The sequence below is a fragment of the Muntiacus reevesi genome, chromosome 17, assembly GCF_963930625.1.
Source record: "Muntiacus reevesi chromosome 17, mMunRee1.1, whole genome shotgun sequence".
In the NCBI taxonomy this organism is placed as follows: domain Eukaryota; kingdom Metazoa; phylum Chordata; class Mammalia; order Artiodactyla; family Cervidae; genus Muntiacus; species Muntiacus reevesi.
In genome coordinates this window covers 13,844,643-13,864,572 of record NC_089265.1, presented here as the reverse complement: position 1 = coordinate 13,864,572, position 19,930 = coordinate 13,844,643, and positions in this window count along the sequence as shown.

The window sequence follows — 19,930 nt, the reverse complement described above, 5'->3', positions numbered from 1 at the left end:
GAGGATACAACTATAGAAATATGAGCTGGCATTTGCTTTGAAATAGGTATTCCATAACTGAAAATGACACAATATTATCAATTAATTAGTGAATATTATTTTCAGTATATTAGTTATAAAGTAGAAATAATCAGGATTTAAATGATCTACAGTTAGGTGGACAGTTAGGGATAATAATTAGGAAAATATAATTAAACAGAGTACACTTAAGTTTCCGAGGTGCCTCAGTGGTAAAGAATCTGCCTGCCAATGCAGGAGATGGGAGTTTGATCCCTGGGTGAGGAAGATCCCCAGAAGGAGGGCATGGCAACCCACTCCAGGATTTTTGCCTGGAGAATCCCATGAATAGAGGAGCCTGGTGGGCTACAGCTCACAGGGTCGCAAAGAATCATACACAACTTAGCAACTGAGCATGCATGTACACTCAAGAAGCAGAATTTCTACAAATAACAACGGGAGATAACTTGATTCAGCCAGTCAGTTTATAAACACAGACACACACATGTGTGCATACATGTGTGTGTGTATAATCTGCAAAGCAAATATAGGAAGTATATAAGATAATTCCATAGCTACCTTATTGTAGACATAAACAAGTTAGTATAGAGCTAATAAATCATTTATGTAATGGTTTAACTACTATAACATAGCTTTAGTAAGGATACTTTTATCAACATTGATACAATCTTCAGTCAATAGTACCACTGACATAAGTATTTCATTTCTCCTCAGCTTTTCCTTGAAAATCTTGAGAAAATGACAATCTCTTTAAACCTTCAAAATCTCCACTGATGATTGGTATTACAGCAATGGAAACCAAAATGTTCATCCCATAGTTTAAAAATCTATTAAAAATATTTTTCAATTTCCCTACTGTATTTTCCCTGGAATACTACTTACTTTCAATATTCATATTTGGCCTCCTAAAATATTTCCTACAAATTAATCCAATAGTTAAACATGTATTTATTGAACACCTGTTACTTCCCAGACAGTGTTCTAAACATTAAGAATAAAGACTCTAAGCACTAGCAGTTAAAACAGTAATAGCAAAGTTCCTATTCTCACAGACATGCCCTCGAAGATCCGAAGCTTTACGAAGACTCCTGTAGTTGATTGAACAACCCAGATCATTTTCTCACAGATATGATACTAAACATTACTTGCTCCTGGCACAATCTTAAATTTGAACATCACCAGAACTTCATAATGCCTACTGAGCCTACGAGAAGCTGCAATTGACTTTCTCTAAATAGTCCTAAGTACTGGAATAGATAATAGGAAGAGGACTATGGATTGCAAGGGTAAAAATCATTTGTAAAATAGATAAACCCTTTTTTCCATCAGAACTTTATTTTATCTAAATGTTTATTTAGATAAAAGTTTATTTACAAAAATAAAATTAATTTTGCTGTGATCGATTAATACTTAAAACTTAAGAATATGATCAAGCACAGCAAAGAAAGAATCACACAAAAGAATAAGTCAATCCCTCGTGTAATAAAAGATTCATCTTTTACAGAGTATTTAAAGTCTGATTTCCTTTAGAACAATAGATCAGAGTTTATTTTTTATTTTAAAAAGTTCTACATTATCTAACATCTAAATCAGTCCTTAGCACTATTCTCCAGGAAAAATATTAATAAATATGTATATACACACCATCAAGATTTATCTTTATATCTATATCTGTGTGTGTGCTGTCACCTCAGTCGTGTCCAACTCTTTGTGACACTATGGACTGTAGCTCCCCAGCCTCCTCTGCCCATGGAATTTTCCAGGTAAGAAAACTGAAGTGGGTTGCCGTGCCCTCCTCCAGGGGATCTTCCCAACCCAGGGACTGAACTCACGTATCTTCCAACTCCTGCATTGGCAGGTGGGTTCTTTACCCCTAGAGCATCTGGGAAGTCCATATCTATATATATAGATTCATACAGGGTGTGTATGGGCTTCCCTGGGAGCTCAGTGGTAAAGAATCTGCCTGTGATGCAGGAGACCAGGGTTCAATCTCTGGGCTGGGAAGATCTTCTGGAGAAGGAACTGGCTCTCCACTCCCGTATTCTTGCCTGGAGAATTCCACGGAGAGAGGAGCCTGGCAGGCTACAGTCCATAGCACAGAGTCAGATTAGACTGAAGGGACGCAGCAGTGTGTGTGTGTGTGTGTGTGTGTGTGTGTAAATTATATATACACATATTGTATTTCATTATAAAATTAATAGTTCTCTGATGACTTTCACATAGAACTAAGAAGGTGGGGTCAACTACACTGTTAAACTTTAAGGACGAAAAACATTAAACAAGTGGCAGATTAAACTGAAGAAATGCTTCTCTGATTTGTGTGCAAATATATCCAATTTTTTTAAAAAAGCTAGATGTGATCTTAGTCATGCTTTAGTTCAGAAGGTGCATGTATTTTTTCTCTCACCCTTTCATGTATGTTTTCTTTCACCCAGAATATCTAGGTTAAAAAAAAGAAAGAAACAGACCAGCCCAGATATAAAATGTATTCTCTGGGTATACAAAGTCCCTGCTACCCACTCACCATACAGTCTGCACTCACATGGCACTGGGCTTTGTGACTTTGATCTAGGAAGTTCACCATATAACAGGTAAAAAAAAATCAAAGCCTGAAAAATAGTTAATTACCCAAAGCATATACATAATGTTATTGTTATTATTATAAATGGTATTTTATAAAATGTTAACAATATATAAATGGATGTTTTAATCAATATTTGACATTTATATTGTAATATGTAAGTCCCAGTCCAAAGTATTTCAATTGAAATATTTGACATTATTTTTGCATAATTTCAGCTTGTCTATCCAGTTTGTCAGATTTTTTTAATCCATTCACATCAATGTTTTCTAAATTTTTACAGGCACCTCAGAATTCATTTACCTCCTCATATAATAGGATTGTCTTTCTTAATCATTATAAAAGGGATAAGATACTAAAAAATATAAGCAAGCAGACAGAATTCCAAAAAATATATATTAATAGATAGACAGAGGAAAGGAGGGCTTCTTTTTGTTGTCATTTTTAATAAAGAGGCTTTAGAAGAATCCTCACTAAATTTCGGAAACCTCATCTAAAAAGCTAGTTTCCCCGTTTCTATTCGTAAAGAATCAAGCAATCAAAAACTCTACATTGCAAGTAAAAATAGCTTGTTTGTATCATGTAAGTAGTGGGAAAAGGATATTTCTCTTCACTTTCTAGGTATTCAGTAATATACCATAATATATCAAAGGATTTATAAATTGGCATCTCTGCAAATCATGTATGTCTCCTGAACAAATATGCTTTAAATAAAGACAAACAATTTTAACATAATAAGGATCTGTGCAGATCATCTTTTACTACCCCAGGTGCTCAGAATATTCATAATGCAGCAAATGGAGCACTTCTGTTTTCACACTTAAATTTAGTTTATCTGAACCAGCATGTCAGACTGGCTGTCAGCAGAAGAGATCCTCAGACATTAATGTTCTTAGTACTGCATTAACACTTGAAACGAGAAACGTAAGAGCTTATATGTGACATGTCAAGACTGCTTTGGAATGAATTCCTACAATAGACAATAAAAAACCCAAACGACAGTACTAAAAAGACAGGTGTATTTGGGGGAGAGACCATAAAGGAAACAGAATCCATCCTGCTACTTTCTACTATTTAGAAAACAAAACAAACAAACAAAAATCTAGTAACATCTTACAGCCTTCAAAGGACTTCACAGCAACAAACCCTTTCACACATATTTCTTAAATATGAGATATTATACAAAAGGTATTTTTTGCCTGTATCTCATGAAAAGCATTCACGAAACCACCCAAGTCATGCTTTGAACTTGCCCTGAATATATTCCCCAAAAATAGTTTCTTCTACCTGTTTTAATAAGTGTAAGTTTCCTTTGTGTGAGAAATGACTTCTGCACCTTGCTATGCAGCTGTTATTTTTTTTTCTACCAAGAGACCACTCATGGTTACCTACTCCCAAGACAATTTCTGTACCTGAAAAAAAAAAGGAAATTACCATTTTGAAGATGATATTTCACTCAACTAAAATTCTTCTAATTTTTCTTATTTTAAAAACACATGTTTAAGAAGACATACATATAGTTAATAAGCACACGAAAAGATGCCCCAAACTGCTAATTGTCAAGAGAAATGCAAATCAAAACTAAAATAAGGTATCACTTCACATTGGTCAGAATGACCATCATTAAGAAGTTTATAAAGTGGAAGAAAATTTCCTTAACATGAATGAGAGGTTAAAACGAATAAATTAATATATGAAATTCTTCTGTAAATTTAAAGTACTATATTCATTGGGTCATTTATTTTTCTGGAATTGAGCTTCAGGAGTTGCTTGTATATTTTTGAGATTAATCCTTTGTCTGTTTCTTCATTTGCTATTATTTTCTCCCAATCTGAGGGCTGTCTTTTCACCTTACTTATAGTTTCCTTTGTTGTGCAAAAGCTTTTAAGTTTCATTAGGTCCCATTTGTTTATTTTTGCTTTTATTTCCAATATTCTGGGAGGTGGGTCATAGAAGATCTTGCTGTGATTTATGGCGGATCAAAAAATGGGCCAAAGAACTAAACAGGCATTTCTCCAAAGAAGACATACAGATGGCTAGCAAACACATGAAAAGATGCTCAACATCACTCATTATCAGAGAAATGCAAATCAAAACCACAATGAGGTACCATTACACGCCAGTCAGGATGGCTGCTATCCAAAAGTCTACAAGCAAGAAATGCTGGAGAGGCTGTGGAGAAAAGGGAACCCTCTTACACTGTTGGTGGGAATGCAAACTAGTACAGCCACTATGGAGAAGAGTGTGGAGATTTCTTAAAAAACTGGGAATAGAACTGCCATGTGACCCAGCAATCCCACTCCTGGGCATACACACCAAGGAAACCAGATCTGAAAGAGACACGTGCACCCCAATGTTCATCGCAGCACTGTTTATAATAGCCAGGACATGGAAGCAACCTAAATGCCCATCAGCAGACGAATGGATAAGGAAGCTGTGGTACATATGCACAATGGAATATTACTCAGCCATTAAAAAGAATTCATTTGAATCAGTTCTAATGAGATGGGTGAAACTGGAGCCCATTATACAGAGTGAAGTAAGCCAGAAAGATAAAGAACATTACAGTATACTAACACATATATACGGAATTTAGAAAGATGGTGACGATGGCCCTATATGCAGAGCAGAAAAAGAGACACAGAAGTACAGAACAGACTTTTGAACTGTGTGGGAGAAGGTGAGGGTGGGATGTTTCGAAAGAACAGCATGCATATTATCTAGGGTGAAACATATCACCAGCCCAGGTGGGATGCATGAATCAAGTGCTCGGGCCTGGTGGGCTGGGAAGACCCAGAGGAATCGGGTGGAGAGGGAGGTGGGAGGGGGGATCAGGATGGGGAATACATGTAACTCTATGGCTGATTCATATCAATGTATGACAAAACCCACTGAAAAATAAAAAAATAAAGTACTATATTCATACATTTGGTGTGATAGACTCTGCTGTTTACCCATTCATCAACCATTCTCCCACATTTTTCTTGCTAATAAATTTGTTCAATGTCCCTGGCTCTAAGGAATGAATTCTTAAAGCTGATAATAAGGATCTCACCCACCTATGCCAAGGACTGCCTTGGAGAGGTGGCTATGAAACTCGTCTGGCCAAAGAAATACATGGTATATGATGTTACCTACTCTGGGAAACATTTTCCTCCATGAGTGAAGAAGCCCCCTCCATCTGCATTTCCTTCCTTTCAGCTTTGGACATTAGCAAGTGAAGATCTGATGCCTGGCATCTAGCGACTAACTGAAATAAGTCAAGAACAAGAGCGAATATATTAAGGATGACGGAGCAGGGAAACTGCTAAGAAGGGGTCCCAAATGGTACTGATGAGACAGGTACTTTATTACTGATGTATATGCTTAGGATGTAATAATCTTGAGGCCTTCCTACAGGAAACATTGATTTCCTCTCCAGCACCAATCAAACCGTGTTTGTTTGCCTACTTACGCAGTGAGTGAAGAATGTACTACAGAAGGTTGTTGCTTATTTGCTTTTGAATATTAAAGATATAATTATAAAATAGAAACACTCCACTTTTTAAAACTTCAAAACTATTAAAAGAAACACTGAAACTACCTTGTGAGGAAGCAAGCCTGCCTGAGGAAAATGCAATAATTAGAAGTCATAAAGGGTCTGTGTAATGAGGGGCATCTGTGTACTGAGGACATCAGAAAAACTGAACGATGCAATGTAGACTAAAGAGTTTATGTGCCATCTATGAGACAGAAGATTACTATTCATAATATATAATGGTTCCTTAACATTAATGTCAGAAAGACAAATTACTTAATGCAAAATAATTCACAGAGGAGACAGAAGTGCCCAATAAACATATGAAAATAATACCATGACTCATTAGTACTAAAAAGAAATAGAAGATAAAATAATATGAGATTTTGGAAAACTCATCAAAGTAAAACATAATGTGCTATAGCATTGATATGATGCAGGACAAGTATTTCACATACTTGCTTGCAATATAAATTGCTTTAGAAGTACAATTTGGCTACATCTACCAAAATCTGAAATGCAAACTCTTTATCTATTGTTTCTGTTGTTTTTGAAGAAATTCTTCCATCCTAAGTGGTTATGGTGAAGATGGTCAATCATAGTATTGGGTACACAGTACTACACATGCCAGGCTTCCTAGGTGGCTCAGTGGTAAAGAATCTGTCTGTGTGGGTTCAACCCCCAGGTGGAGAAGATCCCCTGGAGAAGGAAGTAGCAATCCATTCCACTATTCTTACCAGAATAATCCCATGGACAGAGGAGTCTGGTGGCTACAGTCCATGGGGTGGCAAAGTGTCGGACATGACTGAGCGTGCACACACTAGAGATGCCTCATTCCCTTTCCTGTTCTGCCAGAATTTAGGCACATAACAAAAATGCATATAAAGTCTGAGAATAAATGTCACACAGAACAAAGAAAATGAGAGATTCAGAGACATTAAACTTGGAACTTGAATCTTTCCATATCTTAAACAGGTATACCTCGGAAACTTTCCTTCTATCAGACAATATTTTTCTTTGGGCTACTCAGTTCATTTTATTTGAATTACGGTCAGTTGCCTCTGAAAAAGGTATATTCAAATATTTTTGCAGTTTCAAAACAAATTTTATACATTTTATGTTATATTATTATATCTTGTATTTATATTTTATTATATTATATATTATTTATATATTTATATTATATTTATATTTATATTACACCTTAAATTACATGCAAATAATTATAATAGAAAAAATCTGGAAACAATCTAAATGTCCATCTAAAGGAGGAGACTGGTTTAAGACACGATAGTTCATTCACATAATATTAAATGCATACTAAAAGTAATGAGATAGACCAATATATCTTACAAGGACCATCTCCCAAATGTACTGATACATAGAAAAGAGCTGCAGTACAATATACATGTACCATATGACACCACTTAACTTTTTAAATGGTATATCCCTATATTGTATATCTGATAGAAAAGTACTAGAAAGATATAAGATGAACAGTTCACAGTTCTTACCTCTGAATTAAGAAGTAGGAATTCAAATTTCTATTTTATTCTAAGTGCTTTGAAAATTCTATTTCATATATATGTTATGCAATAAAAATACTAAAGCGTAAAAAGTTAGTTTTCTCTTCAAAGAAAATAAGTGGTTAACATCAACTGAACTACTGGTTTCTTTAAACTTAATATAGTAATGCATATTTTATCAAAAGACACATAAGAAAGTTTCTACTTAATGGATTACTGCTAAACTCAACATAAAGTACTTTCAAAGAGTAAATCATACTTTTAAATCCTGATAGCTTTTATAATTATAAAGTGGTGACTATAGTATTTCTGATATCATTATTTATTTTTATTATAAAAGCTGTAAATGAAGAATGATAGATGATTTTATTGTAATCTAGTAATCAAAATCTCAATCTATTTGTCTTAATATGAATCGACCCAAGTAGTCATGTCTCAATTTTTAATTATTCACAGAGATGGCTCTCCTCCATTAACTTATAAATCAGATTCAAAGTTGGTCCCACTGAATTTAAATTTCATTTAAGTAGGATTATTTTATCAGAGCAATTTGTTAAACAAAAAAAACCTCTGGATTAAGAAAGCACTGTTTTAAAATGAGAAAAATACAACATTAAAATTCTGACTTTACAGAACATGATTTGGCCACTTACAAAATATTTTAAAGTCAATGAAATTAAATATAAATAAAATCAAAGCAGTACAATAATGCAAAGATGCAGAAGAAAAAGTTATCTTTGAGCTGCTGATTCTAAATGAATTTCATAACAAAATCTACACTTGATACCAGTGTTCTAATTATTAATTCCACAATTAAGTTCTTCCTTCACAAGTCTTTATGGAAAGCAAGAAAAATCAAGAAGAAGAATGCACAAACACAGCAGAATCCTACCTGAACACATGGATCACCCATGACTTATTTACATGACAAATCTGACCTTCTTTTTCTGCTGACATGTAGAGTCTTCATCTGCAGAAACTCTTACACATGAGCACGGGCATGCACACACACAAACACACATTCAACAAACTCATAGTTCCTAGGCTGATTTACTGAGCACTGTCAGGATAATGGCACTATGCTATACATATCTGAAACCTGAATTAGGGAAATCATAATTTGGAGTCTGAAGATGTTATTGCATATTTATGTTTCTAAATTTTACTATATCACCATCCTATTATATAGACAAATAAATAAGGTTACAAAAATTCATGGAGTTTTTTTTCACCCTGTACTGTGGTAGGGGGCAAAACTTAGCCATAACTGGAATTGAATCTCTTGATTGCTACTCCACGATTCAGTTTAGTTGATTATTCTGGAAATTAATGAATAAGAAAGTATTACCTCTAAGACAGTACTAATTAAGTAGGGTTACTCTACCTCTGTATGCTTCATTTCATCTTCTAAAAATACCAACACACTGGCATCCTTTTATAAACATGGCATTTCATAAACTGGAGCTGCCGTCAAGCAGGGGCTCCCATCCTGGGCCAGGGACCACTAGCGGCCCATGGCATACTAGGTTCCAAGCCATGCCCCAGGTGAGCAATGGGTGAGCGAGCAATGGGTGAGCAAGCAAAGCCTCATCTGTACTTACAATCACTCACCATCACTCACATTACCACCTGAGTTCTGCTTTTGTCAGGTCAGCGGGGACATTAGATTCTAATAAGAGTGCAAGCCCTACTGTGAACTGCACAAGTGAGGGATCTAGGTTATGCGCTCCTTATGAGAATCACCCTAAAACCATCCCCCTTGCCCTATTCATGGAAAAACTGTCTTCCACAAAACCACCCCCTGGTGCCAACAAGATTGGGGATCACTGCTGCAAAGGATAACCCATGACCAAGGATTTCCTGGTTTACACCATAGTCCTAACAGCAAGTCACTGCTGTTGAGCAGGCTCTTCAGTCTCTTCTGTTGCTGTGAGATTATGGTTTCTCCATGTGATAAGAGAAGGAAAACCAAAGACAATAAAGGATAAAAATGTCCAATTTGCATTTTACCAAGTCTCTTCCAATCAGTCTTAGATATCTGTCATTTGAAAACCATATGTGAGATCAATCCTACTAAGTTATAATGGCATTTGAAGTTTTTTTTGAAGAGATACTCAGTGTCATGAAGAATGAAGTCTAGTTCAAAATCTCAAAAAAAAAAAAAAAAAAAAACTGGCATATATGCCAGAAAGTATATAACATGTATATGAAAAAATTATTAAAATTCATCATAAATATGTAGTTCATGACAATATCCATCTAGATCAAGAAAGAAATTAGCATATTGGAAAATTACAATAAATGTGTACCCTATTTTACCATGTTGACATAATCCTCAAGACTATTTATAGTTTTCTGCATTCTTTCAAAAGTCTTTTTTTCCCTTCAATACATATATATTATACTCTGCCAAGGAGTCTGAATTGATAACATATAAATATGTAAAAGATCTGTCATGTAGTTTATAAAAAAAAAAATTAGGCAGCCATAGGGCAGAGCATCAGTTTTACATGTTTGAGATAATGAACAATTTAGAAGAACATATAAAATGAAACTATGCTTCATCTAAAAATGTAAAGTATTAATGTGCTGAAGTACTCACTTTCCTCTTTGTTTTGAGCAGGCATTCTGAATTAAATAAAATGATCTATTTCACGCTATATTTTTGAAGTTTCACAGTGTTTCAGATAAAATTGTATACCATGTGCTTGCATTTTCTCCCTGGGACACATCTTTAACCCCCCTAAGGCATGGATGATAAATAAGAAGTTTTACCAGTTGACATCTATCACATGTACCATATTGTAAAAAAGTGAAATCAAATTTTCTTGAACTGAGGAACAGAGCAAAACATACTTTGACTGATCCCAAACCTTCATGTTGTGTCTTCATAAAAATACATAACTCCAAGAATAGCATTTCAAGCTACTTCCTAGGTTTTACTAACTTCTGGAAAATCATTTAATAGAAGTTACAATGGAAGTCTTTTGACTACTTTTGAAAATATATCATCTTAAGTGCAATCATATGGAGAATCCCTTTCATGTCTCATGGCAACCAAACATTAATTATTTATCAAGAATAACATTTAAAAGTCTACTGAAGTTTCCGATTTGCTGACCTTGACTGGAGGGAATCAAAGTACTTATGTGGAAAGGAAGCTCATGAAGGGCTGATTCAGGACCTGGAGAGAAGGTTATAAATATATAACAGAGTTTAGTTCAGATACTGGTAACCTCTATGTACATATGAGGAAACTCCCACACCTAGGTGGCAGATGAAATTGGCCAGAAGGCAAAGAAAAGTTCACAGGGTGACTTTTTTATTTTATTTTATTTTATTTTTATTCCAAATGTTGCGTTTAACTCTCTAAAAACAATTGTTCAAAGTCTCCTTACCGCTACTTGTAACTCTCCTCATCCCAAAACTGTTTGACTGTTATTTGTTGGATGACTTTAAAAAAAATATTTAAAAAATTTGAAACAGTTGGGTATGGTAGTTATGGAATGAACACAGGCCAGAGTTGAGTTCCTGGTCTGTCACTTACTAGCTTTGTGACAAGATCCTTTGGCTCTATTAAAACATGTGAAGGTGGCAGTCACTCAGTTGGGTCTGACTCTTTGTAATCCCATGGACCGTAGCCACCAGGCCCTTCTGTCCATGGGATTTTCCAGGCAAGAATACTAGAGCGGGTAGCCATTCCCTTCTCCAGGGAATCTTCTCGACCCAGAGATCAAACCCAGGTCTCCTACATTGCAGGCAAATTTTTACCGACTGAGCTACCTCTTAAGCTTTCATTAAAACAATGGCAACACCCATCTCAGTATTCGTTGTTCAGTGAAATCAACATACTATTTTTATATTAGGTTTTACTGTTATAAAAATAAGACTATATAGAGAGCTGATTCTGCTCCTTGAAAAGTAACAGCAATTTCACGACTGCTAGTAGATTAAGTATTGTATTGAATATTTTAAGCATCTGCTTTAAAATGCAGCATTAAGGAGGGGCATCTCCCAGGGTCTCAGAGCCCACTCATAACCAACTTCTGACATCATGAGTCCCGAGAGAATTGTATATAGATCACACATACATAAATATGTATGTATGTATCTGAGGCTTTCCAATAAGAGAATGTCAAAATTTTTTAATCTTCAAATTTTTCCATCATAATGTTTTCCTTTCTCCTCTCTCCACACCCTTATTTTCCACCCTCATCTTCATGGAGGTAGGGTACCAAGCCCCAGGCAGAAGTCCCAGGACTTCCCTGTCTGGTTTAGAATCTTTACTAAGCACGTCCTGTGGGCCAGGCTTGGCACCAAGCCCTGGAGAGGCACATACTTGATTCTAAAACTCCTTGCGTAAAGGACAAAATTTATTCAGCACCTAGGAAGTTTCAGGTACTTTACATATATTATCGCATTTAATCTTCACAGCCATCCTCTAGGGTTAATTATGGTTAGTCTCATTTTACACTGGAAAAAAAGAAGACTCTCAGATGACAGGCAACTTACTGAAGGCCACCTGGCCTCAACACTGCCTTTTCTGTTATCTTCTCTTACTCTGACCCACTCAGATGACTACTAGAACTATTCTGGTGGCTTCAGAGTACGTCCCTTGTTGGAACTGGAACTGATCTTTCAGCAACTCAAGGATAGCTAGTTGGAAAAGTTGGTGCAATAATCTCACACGTCCCAAGGACAGACCTTCCCCTGGTCTCTGCCTTGGTCATCCCTTCTTACACTCCCACCTCCAAAAACACAGCAGATTAGCGGTGTCATGATGATGAAGGTCAAGCTCCCCTTCCACATACAAAATGGGTAAAAGGTCATGTTAATGTCAGTTGTGCATAAGTGTGCATGTCTGTTGTATCACAATATTGTAAAATAAATATCCTCCAATTAAAATAAATTAATTAACTTAAAAAAAAAGAAAACACTGGTGGATTGCATCAGTGACAATCCCCTGGTTGTGTTATTACACAACAGTTTTACAAAGTGTATGCAGGTAAAATGTATGTAAGATTACTATTAGCATTGCATGTGGATCTGCCATTTTCTCAATAAACTTTCCATTAAAAGTAAAGCTAAAAAAAGTGAGACAGAGATATGCAGTGTACAGTTGTCTCTACTCAGTTCTACAGGGGATTCTGTGATCCCACACTCCCATAGGCAGCACTCAAACCTGTGGTTCCCCATATGCAGACTCAACCCACCATAGATCTTAAATAATATACCTATTTATTGGGGAAAAAAATCTGTCTAAGAGTTTCAATACAGTTCAAACCCTTGTTGTTCAAGCATCAATTGTATAATTTTCTGGGACCCAGAAAACCTGGATTTGCCTTCTCCATTGTTCTGGCCTTGAATTTTATTTATTCACTCATGCATTTATTGATCCATTTGTTCAATCAATCAACAAGAATGCACCAAGCACTAACTACATGCTTTCACGATACTAAGCATGAGGTTGAGCAGGTACTGCGAGCAAAGACAAAGTGATCACTGTCCTCATTAACTTATATTCTAGCAAGAAATACAGTAAACAATTGACAACATAATGTATTTTAACTCCCGTTGTGCTATGAGCTATAAGATACTTGATAGAAGCTAGGAGTGTATGCCTATAGAGGGAATCCTATTCTGGTGGAAGTGAAGAGAAAACATCCTAGAAGAGGTACTTTTGATCCAAGTTCTGAAGGATGTGTTGGGATTAACTAAGCAGACACGAAAAGCCCTTCAGGAAGAAGAAGGGAAGGCAGCAAAGCTCTGAAGGAAAAAGGACAAGGGCATTCTAGAAACCAAAGGAAGGCTTGCATGGCTTGACTCAGCATGCGATAGGCTGAGTTAGTTGAAGCTACTGACAGAGGCCAAGGCCAAATCACTTAGGGCCAGGAGACCTTGCTAACGATGTTGGTCTTTACCTTCCAGGAAACTGACATGACAAAATTCTCCTTTTTTAATCTAACCCCAAAATTATTCTAAAGATAAAGCTTTCTTTCATCATTTCTGTGATGTTATATATATCATATTCACTCCCTGCTCTATGATTCTCTTCCTCACAGTCATCTAACAAAACAAGACAAATTTCTTGACAAGTACCATAGTTTAGATTCCAAGTATGCTTGTTTCTCAGGATAACACAATTACAGTATCAATTGACCTAGGATTCTAAGATACTAATGGCCATGTATAATACTCAATTACTGGTCATTGTGAGCATTAACTTCTGAGTATTTATATGTGCTAGATATTACAACAGATAAAATCTAAAATATAGAATAAAATGAAACCTAGGCGTAAGTCCACATTGTATTTTCAAGTCATCATTGATTGCTGTTGTTTAGTCACTAAGTCATGTCCAACTCTTTGCGACCCCATGAAACGAACAGCGCCAGGCTTCCCTATACTTCACTATTTCCCAGACTTTTATATTCAATTCACTTTTTACATTCTCCAATGATTTAGTTTCAAAATCAAAACTTAAAATTCAATCAGGTAATAGTTAAAAGGGAGCAACTCAGCTAAATAACCTTATTGAAAATATATTTATTCCATGAATTTGAATTAATAAAAAATGCACAAGGATCGATAGGTAGATTGATAGGAGGGAAGCAGCAGTAAAGTATAGGAGGATACCATATAGGGAGGGAAAAAGAATTTTATTCACTTAGCACCAGGAAACACACACATCAAAATCTCCCCCTCAGTACACTCATACACACACACGAAGATGAACAGTAAACAAGAACATCTCATAGATTTTTGCTCATACATTTATACTCCTTTCAAGGAACACTACTTGACCTTGTAACTCTATGATATGAGGTGATCAAGAACAAGAATGCAAATATGCATCTACTAGATTACAGGACCCACGTTACATGAGAGATATATGCATATTCTCAGGTTTGAGGAAATGCATATCCTTCTAAGTTTTAAACCCTACAGACATTATTCTAGCTACAGCAAGTTAACATAACACAGAAATCAGTAATTCTAAAAGCCCAGATTATTGTAGCAAAAGGCTAAATACATTTATAGACTGTACATTTATAGATGTATAAATACATCTATAGACTACACTCTCCTGTAGTCTATTTCAGTCTTACTATGTCTTCAAAAATCACAGAAATGGAATGTTCTGCTTCTCCAGACTGCTTCCATTGTATGTGGCCACACTTTTACAAAGCTACTACACCATCCTTCCTCCACTTGCACCTTCTCCCATAAAGGAATCTGTGCTTAAATAGAAAAGACTGTGGGGTGCCCTGAGGGTATCTGGAAACACCTAGTCCATTTCTACCTTTTCTATCTACCGTGTCTGTTTTAACAAAATAGGCAAAGAGAATAGCATCATTGGTGTAAGCATTTAATGATGCTATAAATGTAATAACCAAGGCAGCAAAATAGTAGCAAGGGAAGGAATAAAAGAAGGAAAAGACAAACAAAAACAATAAAACAGTATGGTAATGTTTCTCAGAGTGTATTTTGCAAAACTGGCTGGCCCTTTATCCACTGTATTATATTCTTCATATGCAGGCTTTGGGTAGAATTTACCTCCTACTAGATGGTCAACTCTACTGCAGATGTTGCGTTATAAATACAGAGGGCACACTCTGCATTTATAATGGCAAAGTATTAGTGGCTACCTATGAAAACTTAAATAGGATTAATGTAACAATGGTATAATGGAAAGAATGAGTTCTGGAATCAAAAGGTCTACATTCAAATATAATCTTTGCCACTAATTAGTTTTGATCTTGAACAACTTACAAGATCTTCCAGAGGTTTAGTGCCCTCATCTATGAAATAGGAACAAAAATATTGATCTCATAGTGTTAGTGAATCAATAATGCTCTCTGTAGTACAGAGTGATGTTCAATGTAAGGTGGCTTTTATTATTGAAAGTGTTATCTTCTGTTATGCTGTTTAAATTGACTCCATTATGTATGTGTCATCAGGAGATCAAAATCCTTGCCTAGCTTTGAATAATAAAAATTGTCTAGCATTTTCTCTCCTAATGACTTATTGCTTGGACAGAGTCACAAAAAACATAAATATCAGACACTACAGCAATCTTAGATATTACAATGGTACGAGGACAGGCTGTGAGGGTTCCCTTAGTTCAGTGAGAACCCCAAAACTAATCATAAAGAAAGGGCAAACAGAATCAGATGAAATTGATCTAAACTTCTAACATAGCAAATGACCAAAGACATCAGATAATGAACTCCCTCCAGAAAGATTCATGAGCTTTTAAAGCTGGCCTATGTGACATGCCATATGTTCAAGCAAAGCAAACCTGGTACTGGCCTACTTTTCACTCCTCTGAGTTAAGAAAAGAGATCTGTGTTATTAATTAACACAAATTTAAAAGAAAAGCAGACATATTAACAAATAATGAGTTCATCAACATCAAGGTGAGGAAAGATATAACCTCAGACATACAGATGACACCACCCTTTTGGCAGAAAGTGAAGAGGAAGTAAGAGCCTCTTGATGAAAGTTAAAGAGGAGAGGGTAAAGGTTGGCTTAAATCTCAACTCTCAGAAAACTAAGATCATGGCATCTGGTCCCATTACTTCACGGCAAATAGATGGGGAAACACTGAAAACAGTGAGAGACTTTATTTTCTTGGGCTCCAAAATCACTACAGATGGTGATTGCAGCCATGAAATCAAAAGACACTTACTGCTTGGAAGGAAAGTTATGACCAACTTAGATAGCATATTAAAAAGCAGAGACATTACTTTTCAGACAAAGGTCCGTCTAGTCAAGGCTATGGTTTTTCCAGTAGTCATGTATGGATGTGAGAGTTGGACCATAAAGAAAGCTGAGTGCTGAAGAATTGATGCTTTTGAACTGTGGTGTTGGAGAAGACTCTTGAGAGTCCCTTGGGCTGCAAGGAGATCCAACCAGTCCATTCTAAAGGAGATCAGTCCTGGATGTTCTTTGGAAAGTCTGTTGTTGAAGCTGAAACTCCAATACTTTGGCCACCTGATGCAAAGAGCTGACTCATTTGAAAAGACCCTGATGCTGGGTAAGATTGAGGGCAGGAGGAGAAGGGGACAACAGAGGATGAGATGGTTAGATGGCCTCACCGATTCAACGGACATGAGTTTGGGTGGGCTCCAGGAGTTGGTGTTGGACAGGGAGGCCTGTCATGCCGCAGCTCATGGGGTCACAGAGAGTCGGACATGACTGAGTGACTGAGCTGAACTGAACTGAAGGAAAGACAAAAGAAATTTTGAAACACCAGAGTCCAAGCATTTCTGAGTAAGGCTGCTGATACACGGACTCTGTGAATAACATACTCTGGAACTATACAGTACCCAACCCATGTGGCCATGGTACATAGCCCTGGATGTGACTATTCTTAAGGATTTTCAGTACCAAAACACAGGAAGAAAAGAAGAGAGATGAACTTTGGAGTAAGGGTTATAATTTCCTTTGTAAATAAACTTTCTATTTATAAAACACCTCATTTCTAATAGCTTTCAAATAGCAATAGTACCCCACGTATATTTTAAATGATTCTATTTTGAAAACACCACAGGGGGCATAATTTTACAGGAACACATCTCTTCCTTTGTCACAGATTATCATTAATGACCAGTGAGAAGAAAAGGCTCCATGGATAGGAACATGTCTGGCAGGGATTAGGATGCAGGATCCAAGTCCTAGGTATGACAGTCATGGTCAAGAAGCAGATTCCAAACAGGAGGAACATACAAAATTAACAATATGTACAGACTCAGAACCCAGCTAGAGTTCCCAATGGTAGAAAAGGAAAATTTAAAGCTGAAAGAGCACCAAGACAGAAAAGGAAAATCCTACAGACATGAATCCTGGTACTTCCTAGGATGACTGAGAATACTTGGTTCTCTGAACAGGGAGACCCCTGTGTAAGGCAATGCTAGTATGTGTATCAAAAGTGGGTAAACAGATTAATCTCTTTTGGTTTAAGCATTCTACCTGTTACTGATGCAAAGAAATAAATCCAAACCTTTTTACTTTCTTCCTTCATTCCTCCCTTCCTAGTTTTCCTCTCCTTTCTCCCTTCTTTCCGCCTCCCCTTCTTTCCCCATCTCTTCCTCCCTCTTTTTCCCTTTTGGTGATCTAGTCTGTGACTCTACTGCTGACACTCTGGGTAAGCGCTATCCGAAGACAAATCTATAGCAGTTCATATTTGCCAGAAAAGAAGATGATATATTTTACATTTTTAAATTATTCTTTCAAGAAATTAAACAGGAAAGAGGAATCCACTAAAATTAGCAGGCCCTCCTAGCATAGATATAAAGCTAGAGAAATTCACATCTCAATTAATAAAAAGTGACACTTAGGATATGTAAATTAAGCACAGCATGAGAGGAATTTGAGCAAAACCTCAATGTGGGCAAAGGAAAATGCAAACTGTTACTAGGAAGTGACAAACAAGGAACCCAGAAAGTGAAATAGGCCCATATTAGCAAAACGAAAATGAATGGACTAGGAACAGGAATTTGCAAATGATAAAACGGGAAACAGAACGCCAGGGGCAATCAATTTTCCATTTTCAGTGGGAACAAACAAAGAAAATATCACCACCCAGGAATAACAGACCCTGTTTGAGTAAGCCGAGAAATTATTTATCCAAAGAAATATTCCGTGGAGTGAAAAATTTAACCAGAAAATCTTCAATATAGAGTGGAAGAACTATTTCTACACACCTCTCCAGTCAGTCTTCCCATGAAGACCTGAGGATGCAGAGGAGACAGCCTGGAGCCTCTGCAGAGCAGCCTGAAGCCACCAGTCACATCCAGCAACATCCTCTGCAGTGTCCCTCACGCCACCATCTGCATTTTGTAACTCCCTAAGTACCAGGAAAGTCCAGGTGTCTGACTAGATCTGGAGTTGAGTTTCCAAATCATTCTCTGAGCAATAAGGGAAATTTACCAGAACGACAGTGGGGACCTTCTTTTTGGTTTGCTTCTCCTCTGGCCTGGGCACTTAGAACAGGGCTTCACACAATAAACCCTCAATAAATGTCTGTTTTGATCACCAGCCCAGGTTGGATGCATGAGACAAGTGCTCAGGGCTGGTGCACTGGGAAGACCCAGAGGGATGGATGGGGAGAGAGGCGGGAGGGGGATCGGGATGGGGAACACACGTAAATCCATGGTTGATTCATGTCAATGTATGGCAAAAACCACTACAATATTGTAAAGTAATTAGCCTCCAACTAATAAAAATAAATGAAAAATAATAATAATAATAAATGTCTGTTTCATTTATGTTGAACGAGTAAATTAAATATCCCTGGAGTCTCTCTGTTGCTATTTGAGATATCTCTTCATGTTCTCGTCTTGCAAAGTCCCTGATGACAACAGAAAACAGTGGTTTGTGATCTTATACAAGGCAGCAAAAACCACCACAATATTATAATTATCCTCCAATTAAAACAAAAAATTAATTTAAAAAATTTAAGACTGTACCTTGGTTTTTCACTTTCACTGCATCCCTATTTCTCTTTGTTTCTACTGCCTAAAATGTAACACTTTAGAAGCACTTCATTTAATATTTAAATGACATTTAACATCTCAAGTGCTTTTTATCTTTAGAGCATCTTGAAAAGAAAGTTAATTTAATAAGATTACAGGGAATGAACATGCTCCTAAGCTCATCTAAAGCACTGCAATGTGAATAATGGCAGAGAAAGAAACTGAACAACTACATACCTTCATGTGTAAATATCTGCTTACGTGTGTGCTCCGCATTGTAAAGCTCTCTGACAGGGCCAAATTTTCAGAGGGCAGGCTCAATGTTCCATTTCCCTTTTGTGTTGAATCAACTGAAGGACTTCCTCAACCTCAGAGAAGTTAGCTAACTGCATTTGCAATGGGCTAACTATTCACAATAAATAAAGGAGACACAGATCTATTTTCTAAAAAATATTTTTATGAAGACTCTTGGGGAGTTTCACTTCATATAGTTTCAAGGCTATGCTAAAAGTTTTGGTTAATGTCTTCATTGAAGCTGCCAAATAGATGTATCTTAAAACACATTAAATTCAAGCTCTGCAGGTTCGATCCCTGTGTTGGGAAGATCCCCTGGAGAAGGCAATGGCAATCCACTCCAGTATTCTTGCCTGGAGAATTCCATGGACAGAGGAGCCTAGCAGGCTACAGTCCATGGGGTCTCAAAGACTGAGACATGACTGAGTGACTTTCACTTTACTTCATGCAGGGGCCAGGGAAGTAGAAAGTGCAGGGCAGGATGATTCTGTTTACAAGCATCACTATTCAGGTG